Genomic DNA, 12,188 nt, shown 5'->3' with positions numbered 1-12,188 from the left:
AGTTAATCTTTAACACTCAACAAGATAATATTAAGAGTTAAGTTTGAGCTCCAGCTTTGTATACTTTTTCACGCCTGCATTTGCACATGCAGTTGATTGGTCTGACAAAAGTGGCAGAGCACATGTTTTGCATATCCCAGTGGGTCAGTTTAGTGACCAACTACTAGATTAGTCCATAGAGGAGGCCAACATATATTCAAAACAGTTGTTCACCCATTTTTACAGGCTAAATCAAGTGTGTGGGCAAAATTTGAGGCTGGCTAAAAATTCAGCCTTCAATGTGTATACTAAGTATCAGAGGGGTAGCCGTGTTAGTCTGGTTCTGTAGAGGCAGCAAAGAATCCTGTGGCACCTTATAGACTATAAGGTGCCACAGGATTCTTTAATGTGTATACTAGTAACCCTGCTCCCAAGGTGCTTAGGAGGCTGTGATCTGTTTGTTGCCATATGTGACTCTTCTCTTTCCCTTCACCTTTTCTACCAGCCATTTACTTCCTCTTTGAAGTGCTGGCACTCCTGTGAGCCCTCTCTCCCCCACAAAGCAGCATTCCCGACCTGCACCCTTCTAGCCAGCAGCCACACCACGACCTTGCACTGACATCCAGCAGCTGCAGTATCTTCCATCAGCACCACCCCGCAACCAGGGTCAACAATACAAGGCAAGAGGTTTGGGATGGGGAGGAGGTGTGGAGGAGGATATTCTTCATGAAGCAAGATTCAGCACTACATTGTCTGGGCCAGTGGCTGTTAGACAACAGATATGCCCCCTCCACAGTGCAATTCTCTCACTCCTCAGCATCCTGCTCTCGAGGGCACTAAGGGCCTCTTCAAATACCCTCCTTTCCATTTCAGAACATCTCAGCCCCCTTCTCCTGCAGGCATACCCAACCCTCACTCTCTCGTCCCTCATGTGCTGGCCCGAGGTGCTAGTGGACAGTGCTGATGCTTTGGGTAGGAGTCCTAGGGAGGGGCCATTTTCTCCATCGTTGAAAGATGGTAGTGCTCACGAAAGAGAGAAACTGATGCTTATGTAGCTGAATAAATTGCACCTTAGATCTACATTATATCCTCACTTGCACGCACTGGTTTATAGTGTCCCATAGCTCTCCCTATCAAGGACTACTAACCATGCTGAAATGAGTGGTGGTGTTGCAATATAAAATCAAGCACTATAGGTCTTGTATAAAAACAGTTATTTATTTCACTTGTGACTCCCATCCACATTTGAAAGTTAAGTCTCCAGCCATGAAAGGCATCAGTTCACTTTGGCTTCAGTCTTTTTGTTTGTTTCTAAGTCTATATTAAAGCCTATATCTAATCATATAAATATTTGCATCATTATTAGAGAGCATGGAAACTCTTTAGATTTCAGTCTCAAAGAAACTGCACACCCAAAGGCAGGCACCCATGGAACACACTGGGCAACTTTGACATCCATTTAAAAATCACAGGAACATGGAAGTTAACTCTTAATGGGTCTCATGAAACACAGGTTCATGAGCTGAGAAAAAAACAGAAAAAAGAAAAATACCTGAGTATTGATGGACCCTAAACTATTATCTTGCTGGTAGGATTGGTCCCTGCAGGACTGGACCAGAGCACTAAGTAAAAACTTTCATTATTGCTGTCTGTGCTGCACCTGTTCTGGGAATAAATGGAAGACCTACATCTCCAGGGCTGGCAAAACAAAGCAGCTACACACCAAAATCCGCTCTTCACTTTCATACCATACTGCTTGAGTGCTGTAACCAATACATTCATCATATCATAGAGCAGTCCCAGTCCAAGGCAAGCAGTTTGCATTAGTAAAATGTAGGTCTGTTAAGATGGTTAATCAGAATACTGCATAAGCAAGTGTACCTTGCACTTTGTCACCAAGCTCAGGGTCTGGCAAACTGTCAAAGGGAGTAAGTCCCACAGGAGCTATATAACATAGAGAACAGCTCTGGCAGCAGATACAGCTTCAAAACAAAGTTTGCTTTCAACTGTAGAACATGTGTAATGCCCTGGCAAAGGACAGAAAATGGAGTAACAAATCAAAAACCAGCATAAAGAACGATAATTGAAGGGATCACGTATGTGTTGGTCTAATCTTATTTCATTTTGTGCTGAAACTGCCTTGTTTGAGTAAATTTTTGATCACAAGAGAGTTCAGTCCTCAGTGTGTCTAATCAACCACTGAACTTTTGCATAACTATAAGTCACCCTAGCCCAGTGGCTCTCAACCTTTCCAGACTACTGTACCCCTTTCAGGAATCAGATGTGTCTTTTGTACCCCACGTTTCACCTCGCTTAAAAACTACTTGCTTACAAAATCGGACATAAAAAGACAAAAGAGTCACAGCACTGAAAATTATTACTGAATATATTACTGAAAAACTGCTCTCTCATTTTTACCATATAATTACAAAATAAATCAATTGGAATATAAATATTGTACTTACATTTCAGTGTATACTGTATACAGCAGTATAAACAAGTCCTTGTCTGTATGAAATTTTAGTTCTGACCTTGCCAAACAGGCTTTTTACGTAGTCTGTTGCAAAAGTAGGCAAATATCCGGATGAGTTGAGTACTCCCTGAAAGACTTCTGTATTCCCCAAGGGGTATGCGTATCCTTGGTTGAGAACCACTGCCCTAGCCATTTAGCAAGCATTCTGTCATTTCTTCTAGAGGGAGGTGTGCTCTCTCTGTAATGTTACTGAAGTGTAACTAACAGTACTATAAGCCAATTAAGATCAAACTTGTGATATTCAGTACATGGTTTCATCACTTTAATATTAAACAATTTTTTACTTTGACATAGCTCAAGAAGATTTGATGCAGCCATCTTTAAACAAGTCAGGCAATATCTTAAAGAGACAGATCTTCTATTTGCTGTTTCAGAATCAGTTAGTATCATGGCTCCAAATACTAAATTTCTCCAGAAATTTTATAAAAATTGTCCCCATAAAAAAGTATGAATGTGTGTATATTGCAGGATAAAATGGAGGAGCCATCATATCAAAAGTGTGCATTTATATGATCCATAAACACATTTTCTTCAGTTCATTTTATGACTGATGTGTTTAATTCTACGCAGTCTTCAAGTAAGCTCAAGGGCCGCAAGAATAGTGTAAGTATGTGACTTCGTATTGTAAGGCCAGAATATTCTCCTTCTCTACTCTTTATTTGATAATTAGCCAAAATGGGCTAACGTTATCAAGCTTTTAAATATGGATTTACCATGGCACAGCCAACGTGTGAGACTTAAATGTAGAATAAACACCCTGTGCCAAATGTTGCCCTCAGTAACATGCATGCAGAATCACTGAAGTCAATCCATGTTAAAAGGAACATACATGAGAGAAATTCCGTGAAAGAAACCAACTTTTGTCTACCTTCAGTAACTATACCAGTATATTTAAATCAGTACAACTCCCCGCCCTTTGTGTGGGCAAACTTATACTAGTAAAAAGATGCCTTATATTGGTATCACTGATTCCCCTTCCTGTATGACAACTTGGTGCCTTGAATGAGATTTCTTTGTACTGGTATAACTTTATTGGGGAGGGGAAATCACCCCGCCCACCTCCCCAGGAGACATAGTCATTCCAGTACACAAATCTGTGTTCAGACTAGGCCTAAGATCAAAATTTGGCCCCTTGATTGTAAAATATGTGTACATTTAAAGAGCCTTGCATAAAAACTACTGAATATTTACACTGCTCCTGTGGTATGGGAAGTAAACATTATCACCTCCATTTCACAAAACAGGAAATAGAGACTGTGAGAGATTAACCAAGGCCACAACAACACAGTATCACACCCAGGATTAGAACTCAGGAATTCCTGCCCCCTAGTCCTGTGCTCAGGCCACTAGACTATACTGTTTTTGTCTTTTAACTTGGAATATAGAGAATACAGTATTTTCAAAGTTCATCTACCGATATGTTGGGCCTGATTCACCATTAGCCTGGACCTTGTTAGACATTTACACTTGCCACAGGGGGTATAAAACGCTACTATTCTGATTTAGTAACACGGAATACCCACTTCACCCAGGTATAGATAACTACTGCACAAGGTGCTGAGCAACATAGAATCAGGTTTAACTTTAGCATGTTTGGCTTTATCTGTTAGGACCTGGATCTAGTAAAAAGTTTCCAAAGTCCCTGAGAAGGATGGCCTGCCATAGACGGCAACAAAAAAACCCAACAACCCCAAACAAAAAACCCACCTTACTCCTTGGGAGTGAGCTGCACCGCTTCTCCCCTGCATCCTGCTACTTTGGCTTTTCAAGCCCTTCTGCCATCTCACCAGGGGCCATTTATCACCCATAGACAGAATATATAGTGAGAAATCCTGGCCCCACTGAAATCTGGCAAAAGTACCATTGACTTCACTGGGGCCAGGATTTCACTCATTGTCTTCCACACAAAAACTCATCCCCAAAAGGCCATCCAGGAATATGTTCAGCACGTCCCCTCAATACCATTGTCAAGAGCATGAGTACCATACTAAAGTGCCACAGAAGTGGCTGCAGAATGCTGCGTCAGGCATACTCAGACTTCTAGAAAGAGTGTCCATTCTTCTTTGGAATGGGGAGCAGCATTCACAGTTGTGGAGCTCAGGAAACTTGGTGAGCATGCGTGAGCCAGCAGCGACAGAGGAGAATTGGACCTGGAGCAGACCTTTATATTTGCACTGTTATTGGAATGAACAAGTTTAAAGCTCTTTTCAAAAGGTGCACCCTCAAAAGCATACTAGCATGCATCAGGACTGCAGAAAAGCACCTCTGCACTCAATGGCATGCACATACCTATTTTTACTCACAGGTATAGTCATATGTTCGTGTTAGTTTCTCAGGGCACCCTTATTTTCAAATCTTGGTGCTTCTCAAACTTTGAACCAGCAGGCAAATTCCAGATTTATACAGAAGTGAGTCTCCAAACCTCAGGGGATAGTAAAAAAAAACCAAACAAAAAAAACCCCTGATGACTTTGCCAAACTAGAATCTAGTATTGAAGTGGCAGTAATCTGGTAATATGGTGCCCCACTTCAAAGACACACCATTTCTCCCAAAGAAATCCCTTTGCTGCCCTCATAACACCTGGCTTTGTTCTGTGCTAAGTGCAGAAAGAAAATGGCAAAGTTTGACAAAGCCTTATTTAATATTTTTCATTACGGTAGCTTTTTTAACCCCCAAGTTTAATTTATTACTCAGTTTCATTTTTCCCTCCTAGAGGACATTTCTGATTAGTAGCTAGGTTTGTTTCTTTCTAACCTGGCCCGAAGTGCTCTTTGCATTTCCCTGCCCCCCGCCCCCCGATATCCCAGTCTGTGCTTGGTAATTTATGAAATATTGGTAGTATAAAGTAATTTGGCTATGATTTTTAGAGGGGAAAAACTGTCAGTTTGGTTTTAATCTATTTTATTTAATTATTGCTTCTCTGCAGCTGGCTCATTTTCCCTTCCCTCATTTCCTTTTACATGGCAGAAACATGCAACAGTGATTAATGGAATGTCACACATAAATTGACAAAGTTTTGGGTAGATGAATGAATAAGGAACACTGATCTTTTCCCTATTAAGTGTGATTGTTTGAAGCCAGGCTCATGTTTTAAGGGAAATGGTATTGGATTCCACCAATCAAGAATTGAAAGGTGGCATTCTCATTGAAGAATGACAGGAATTCGCCACAAATAGGCAGCTAAAGATTTGGGGCAACTTCTTGCTTTTTGCAGAGCCAGCCCTTTATTTGCTGTGAACTAGCCAGTGAGGATTTTCACCCAGGCCAGCTTCCTTTTTACAGGTGAAAGTTTGTACCAACAGACAACTATCCTTGTATTTTAGTACCTGCACATTCGAGTTAAGGCACTGAACTGGAGTCCAGAAGATTTAGATTCAATTCCCATCTCCTCCACAGCCTTTATGTATGTATGACCTTGGACAAGTCACCTGACCTCTTTGGAAAATCTGACCGTAAAACCTAGTAGCTCCCATTGTTCTCAGAGGGGCTTACTGGCTGCTGAGCTCTTTGAAAAATCTGCCTCTAGTTGTAGCTGCTGAGCCTGCCTGAACATTCTGGCTTTCATCTGTCACTTCTTCAACTCCCCCTCTGTGAAATGGGGCTAGTAATACTTTTGCTGCCAGTATTTGCACCTACAATAGCAAAAAAGTTGGTGCTGCATTTTGTAGGCAAAATTCATCAAAGACCAGTTTGAAGCCTGGCTGAAAAGAATCAGACCCAGGGAGCGTAATTGAGCTCTAAATTTTCTTCTGGGCAGATATTTCCAATAATTCATAATCAGGTGATTCTAGTGAAATAAATACCTCAGCGTTTCTATTTGCATAGTCCCCTGCAGACCTCCATTAACAGGGTTGAATGAGGTAAGAATTATGTATGTGTTTCACAATAGCATATCTCTGTGCGACAGAAGTATTTACCTGGCTGGCAAAGCCAGTGTTCTAGTGGCCAGGTTGAGTAAATTTTCTGTTCATCACAGGAACAGTCTATCTTCAGGTTTTATTCCTTCCTGGCAGTCTTGATCTCAATCTGCCAAAGGTCTGATAGTAGATCCAAATACCTTCACAAAGTGGCTGCCCTTTCCCTCCTACACATACTGGCAGTGCGAGTTGATACTCATTTTCTTTCAATGCTTTTAATATACTAAATAATAAAGAAACCTTTACCTCTACAATCACAGGTGACTGAGTCTAGCTTTCCCTGTTGGATCTCCTCCCTCTTCATGACACAGACCTTCACATAGAAGTAGATGTAGGGGACTACCTGCTCTTTTCATTTCCTCTGAAGCACCTGACAATGGCCACTGTCGGAAAACAGGTTATTGGGCTAGATGGATCTTTGGTTTGACTGAGTATGGCCATTCTTACCTTCCTCTGATAAGGGTCTGTGAGCGGCGAAGTTGGGTTAGAAGGTTAGGTTAGGAGAGGTTGGGTTAGATTATCAAATTTAACAATTCCCAGTTTTTTACATTTGCATAAAGTTTCCATCTTTGGATCAATACGCTCTGCTCAAGGAAGATTTAAATGTGGGTTTGTCCATGTTTGTCCTGGAAAATTTCTCTGTGGGGACTCGTCCACCAGTATTACACTGCACTTTAACTCCTGGATTTTAATGTGTTACTGAGAAGACTGATTCTTACTTTGTTCGCTCTTTATTTTGGGGGGAAAAGGGGGGGGGGGGCTCTTCCTTTTAGCAAAGTTATTTTTTTATGTCACTGTAATTTTTGACCAGCACACATGTAGCTACCCTTTGTTCTTGACTGCCATTTTGTTTTTGTTTTTTAAATTTTGCTCAAGTAAAAAAAAGGCCCTGCTCAAGTACTCTTCTTTGTGTCAGAGTTTACATCAAGATTTCATGTGACCTTTGTTCAGATGTTTTCCCTGATCGTTTTGGGTTGGGGGATGGGAGGAGGAAATCCTTCCTGTGTCTAAAATACCCACAATCTCAGAAATGTCTTCATGGTAGATTGGGAATTGAAATCTCAGAATGTGTTTATTTTGTGGAAGGGGCAAGGGCTCCAAAAAATCATGGTGTGAGGCACATGGAATTGATGCATCTACTGATTCATCCAGCTCATGTATTTCTACCAAACCAAAAGAGCTCTTTGGTCAGTTAGGCCTGGTCCACACTAGGACTTTAATTCGAACTTAGCAGCGTTAATTCGAATTAACCGTGCACCCGTCCACACCAGGAATCCATTTAATTCGACCTAGAGGGCTCTTTAGTTCGAATTCGGTACTCCACCCCGACGAGGGGAGTAGCGCTAAATTCGACATGGCTATGTCGAATTAGGCTAGGTGTGGATGCAAATCGAACTTACTAGCTCCGGGAGCTATCCCACAGTGCACCACTGTGTTGACGCTCTGGACAGCAGTCCGAGCTCGGATGTTCTGATCAGCCATACAGGAAAAGCCCCGGGAAAATTTGAATTCCTTTTCCTGTCTGGCCAGTTTGAATCTCATTTCCTGTGTGGACGTCGTGGCGAGCTCAGCAGCACTGGCAGCGATGCAGAGCTCTCCAGCAGAGGAGTCCATGCAATCTCAGAGTAGAAAGAGGGCCCCAGCATGGACTGACCGGGAAGTCTTGGATCTGATCGCTGTGTGGGGCGATGAGTCTGTGCTTTCGGAGCTGCGCTCCAAAAAACGGAATGCAAAGACCTACGAGAAGGTCTCCAAAGCCATGGCACTCAGAGGATACAGCCGGGATGCAACGCAGTGCCGCGTGAAAATCAAGGACCTGAGACAAGGCTACCAAAAAATCAAAGCGGCAAACGGACGCTCCGGAGCCCAGCCCCAGACATGCCGCTTCTACGAGGCACTGCATGCCATTCTCGGTGGGTCTGCCACCACTGCCCCACCAGTGACCGTGGACTCTGAGGATGGGATAGTGTCGAGGGGCAGTTTCTCGGCGATGTTCGCCGATGGGGAAGATGAGGAAGGGTTTGTGGAGGACGAGGCAGGCGACAGCGGTTACAATACTGCTTTCCCCGACTGCCAGGATCTCTTAATCACCCTCACAGAGATCCCCTACCAACCCTCCCCGGCCGTTAACCCGGACTCCGAATCAGGGGAAGGATCAGTCGGTAAGTGCTATAAACATGTAAACATTTATTTCTTAACAAAACAGGAATAAAAACTATATAAAAAGAAGGTCAATGCATATAGGTATCGAACAAAAATCCTCTTGGGACAGTTCAACGAAGCTCTCTGAGAGGTACTCGAAAAGCCTCCTTAGGAGGTTCCTGGGGAGAGGTGCCTTGTTGGGTGCTCCGTGGAAGCACACTCTTCCGCGCCAGGCCATCAGGAGGTATAATGGGAGCATTGCCTCGACCAGCATGGCAGCATAGGGCCCTGGTCTGTGCAGGGATTCACGCAGCATTCGCTCTCTGTTTGTCCTGGAGACCCGCCTCAGGGTGATCTCGCTCGGCGACTGCTGCATCTAATTAGGGGAATTACTTTAATGTTACTATTGTGAATGCTTGACTTTTCCTTTGCATAACAATGACCGTCGTTTAACAGCCACGTGTTGTAGGCTGCAGAGGAAAAGCATACAGGGATCTTTCCCGGGGACAGCCGCGAGGGGCTGGAACAGGGTCAGACTTTATGCTTTCCAGATTGTCTGCAGCAGGAGGGCCCTGCTATCCATTAACTGTTAAGCAGCCTAAAGTTTACGGCTTACCAGGCCTGGCTGCTACACGGATTCTGCTGTCCTGCCCCGCTTGTCCGATCTCCAGTGCAAGACCCCAGGCAATGAAAGCGAATGCCGAAAATTTGAACTTGTCCTGAGAGCACATGAGATTAGGTGCCCTGTATGGTCTTGTTCACAGAAACTGAGTAGACTGTGTTCAGTGTTCGCAAACATGTATCTTTGGAAGGAAATCACTTCCTTTTTCCCATCACACAGCTGCGGCTCTTTCCCGAACTGCCCCGGCATCCCCCTCACAGAGGCTGGCGCAGATTAGGCGGCGAAAGAAAAAGACTCGGGACGAGATGTTCTCTGAACTGATGGCCATCTCCAGAGCCGAGGCGGCACAGCAGAGCCAGTGGAGGGAGACCCTCTCTCAGCAGCAGCGCTCACACAGCGAACGGGAGGACAGGTGGTGGCAGGAAGACCAGCAGGCGACTCAAACGCTGCTTGGACTAATGAGGGAGCAAACGGACACGCTCCGGCGCCTTGTGGATGTTCTGCAGGACCGCAGGCAGGAGCAGAGAGCCCCCCTGAACTGTATCTGCAACCGCCCTCCCCCGCCACAAAGTCCTGTCCCCCCCTCACCCAAAATCACAAGAAGGAGGGGCGCTAGGGGCCGTGAAAACTGTCACTCCACCCCAGCAGAGCACTCATGTACCAAACAGCTCTCATTCCCTAAAGTATGAGAATTGCTTGCCTTCCTGGCTCATCTGATCCCAAATCCCAGTTTCATCCCCCAACTGTGTAGTTGAGTATTAAAAATAGTTTGTTCATTACTGTTTCCGTCATGTTTCTTTGCAGAAGACTTTGTGTGAAGGGTGGGGGAGGGGTTTGTTAATTGCATAGGCCAGCCACCATTAACAGGGTACAGACATGGGGGCAGGATCAACAGCAGGTCACACACAGAGTGCAGTCACTAGGCACCCGGGTCACTGTGCGAGGTGTCTGCTGCCCCAGGTCAGTCTGGGAGGTGTATGTTGCCCCAGGGTCCGAGCACCTGGCATCCACAAATGGCAAGGCAGGCTGCCCTTACCATGCCCTTCCACCCTAGCCATGAACCACTCCGATGCCCTGAGCCCCAGCCAGAGCCATCATCCACCCACACCTACTCACCCTTCTCACACACCCCTCACCCCTTCCTGCAAACCCACCCCTTCCTGCACACCCTCCGGTAACCGTCCTCCCCCCAGAGACCGCTGTAGGAGCAGGAGCCTGTCAGTCCTCGAGTGTAGAAGCGGTATGTACATCACTGCACACCGTACCCACCACAGTCTGCGTCCCTGTTGTAACCCTTGAACGAGAATTCGTTAGTAAAGAAAAGTTAATTAAAAATGTTAATTAAAAAGTTAATTAAAAATGTTCCAATAACTTTATTTTTAAACGTCTGTTGGAAGGGGGGAAACCTGGTGAACGGGGTATGTAACCGCTGAAAAAAGACAATAGTAACTGAAACGGGCAGGTTCAGCTTCTCTGTAAAGAGACTGGACAGTCATAGGTTACCCTGCTCTCTGAGGAACCTAGCTTTCAAAGCCTCCCGGATGCACAGCGCTTCCCGCTGGGCTCTTCTAATCGCATGGGTGTCTGGCTGAGCGTAATCAGCAGCCATGCGATTTGCCTCAACCTCCCATCCCGCCATAAAGGGCTCCCCCTTGCTCTCACAGAGATTGTGGAGCACACAGCAAGCTGCAATAACAATGGGGATATTGGTTTCGCTGAGATCCGAGCGAGTGAGTAAGCTCCTCCATCTCCCCTTGAGACGTCCGAAAGCACACTCCACCACCATTCTGCACTTGCTCAGCCGGTAGTTGAAGAGCTCCTTGTCACTGTCCAGGGCGCCTGTATAGGGCTTCATGAGCCAGGGCATTAGCGGGTAGGCTGGGTCCCCGAGGATCACTGTAGGCATCTCCACATCCCCAACACTTACTTTGTGGTCCGGGAAGAAACTACCTTCCTGCAGGCGTCTAAACAGACCAGAGTTCCTGAACACACGCGCGTCATGAACCTTGCCCGGCCACCCGACGTAGATGTTGGTAAAATGTCCCCTATGGTCCACCAGTGCTTGCAGCACCATTGAAAAGTAGCCCTTTCGGTTAATATACTGGCTGGCCTGGTGGGCCGGTCCCAGGATAGGGATGTGAGTGCCATCTATAGCCCCACCGCAGTTTGGGAATCCCATCGCGGCGAAGCCATCTATGACGACCTGGACGTTTCCCAGGGTCACCACCTTTGAGAGCAGTAGGTCAACGATTGCGTGGGCTACTTGCATCACAGCAACCTCCACGGTAGATTTGCCCATGCCAAAGTGGTTCGCTACTGACCGGTAGCTGTCTGGCGTTGCAAGTTTCCAGAGGGCTATGGCCACTCGCTTCTGCACACTCAGGGCTGCTCGCATACGGGTGTCCTGGCGCTTCAGGGCAGGGGCCAGCAAGTCACACAGTTCAAGGAAAGTGCCCTTACGCATCCTGAAGTTTCGCAGCCACTGTGATTCATCCCAGACCTGCAGCACTATGCGGTCCCACCAGTCCGTGCTTGTTTCCCGGGCCCAGAATCGCCGTCCCATAGCATGAACGTGACCCATTGCCACCATGATCTCCACGGCGCGGCGTACCGTGCTTTGTGAGAGGTCTCTGCCACTCTGACACTTCACGTCCTCACCGCGCTGCCGGAGCCTCCTCGCCCGATTTCTCAGCAGCTGACTGTGGAAGAGGTGTTCGATAAGGTGCGAGGAGTTGACAACGGCCATAAGTGCAGCGATGATCGTAGCGGGCTCCATGCTCGCAGTGCTGTGGCGTCCGCACTGTCACTGACCAGAAAAGTGCGCGAACAGAGTTCCCGCCGGCGCTTTCAAGGAGAGAGGGCGGGAGTGACGGTTGAATGATGACAGTTACCCAAAACCACCCTCGACACATTTTTCCCCCAGAAGGCATTGGGGGCTCTACCCAGCATTCCAATGGGAAGCGGGGACTGCGGGAACTGTGGGATAGCTGCCCAG

The 12,188-nt window shown here is 46.1% G+C and overlaps 1 protein-coding gene and 1 long non-coding RNA gene across 4 annotated transcripts in view; one reads left to right on the top strand and one right to left on the bottom strand.

The window, feature by feature from the left end:
- LOC123344201 overlaps window positions 1–12,188 on the bottom strand; it is a 221,491-nt gene that overhangs the window by 4,599 nt on the left and 204,704 nt on the right. The window lies entirely within an intron of this gene.
- SEMA6D (semaphorin 6D) overlaps window positions 1–12,188 on the top strand; it is a 120,115-nt gene that overhangs the window by 86,968 nt on the left and 20,959 nt on the right. The window lies entirely within an intron of this gene.

This window comes from Mauremys mutica, chromosome 11, assembly GCF_020497125.1.
Source record: "Mauremys mutica isolate MM-2020 ecotype Southern chromosome 11, ASM2049712v1, whole genome shotgun sequence".
Taxonomy (NCBI): domain Eukaryota; kingdom Metazoa; phylum Chordata; order Testudines; family Geoemydidae; genus Mauremys; species Mauremys mutica.
Note: the sequence above shows the minus strand (reverse complement) of the source record. Positions and strands in the feature narration are given on the sequence as shown.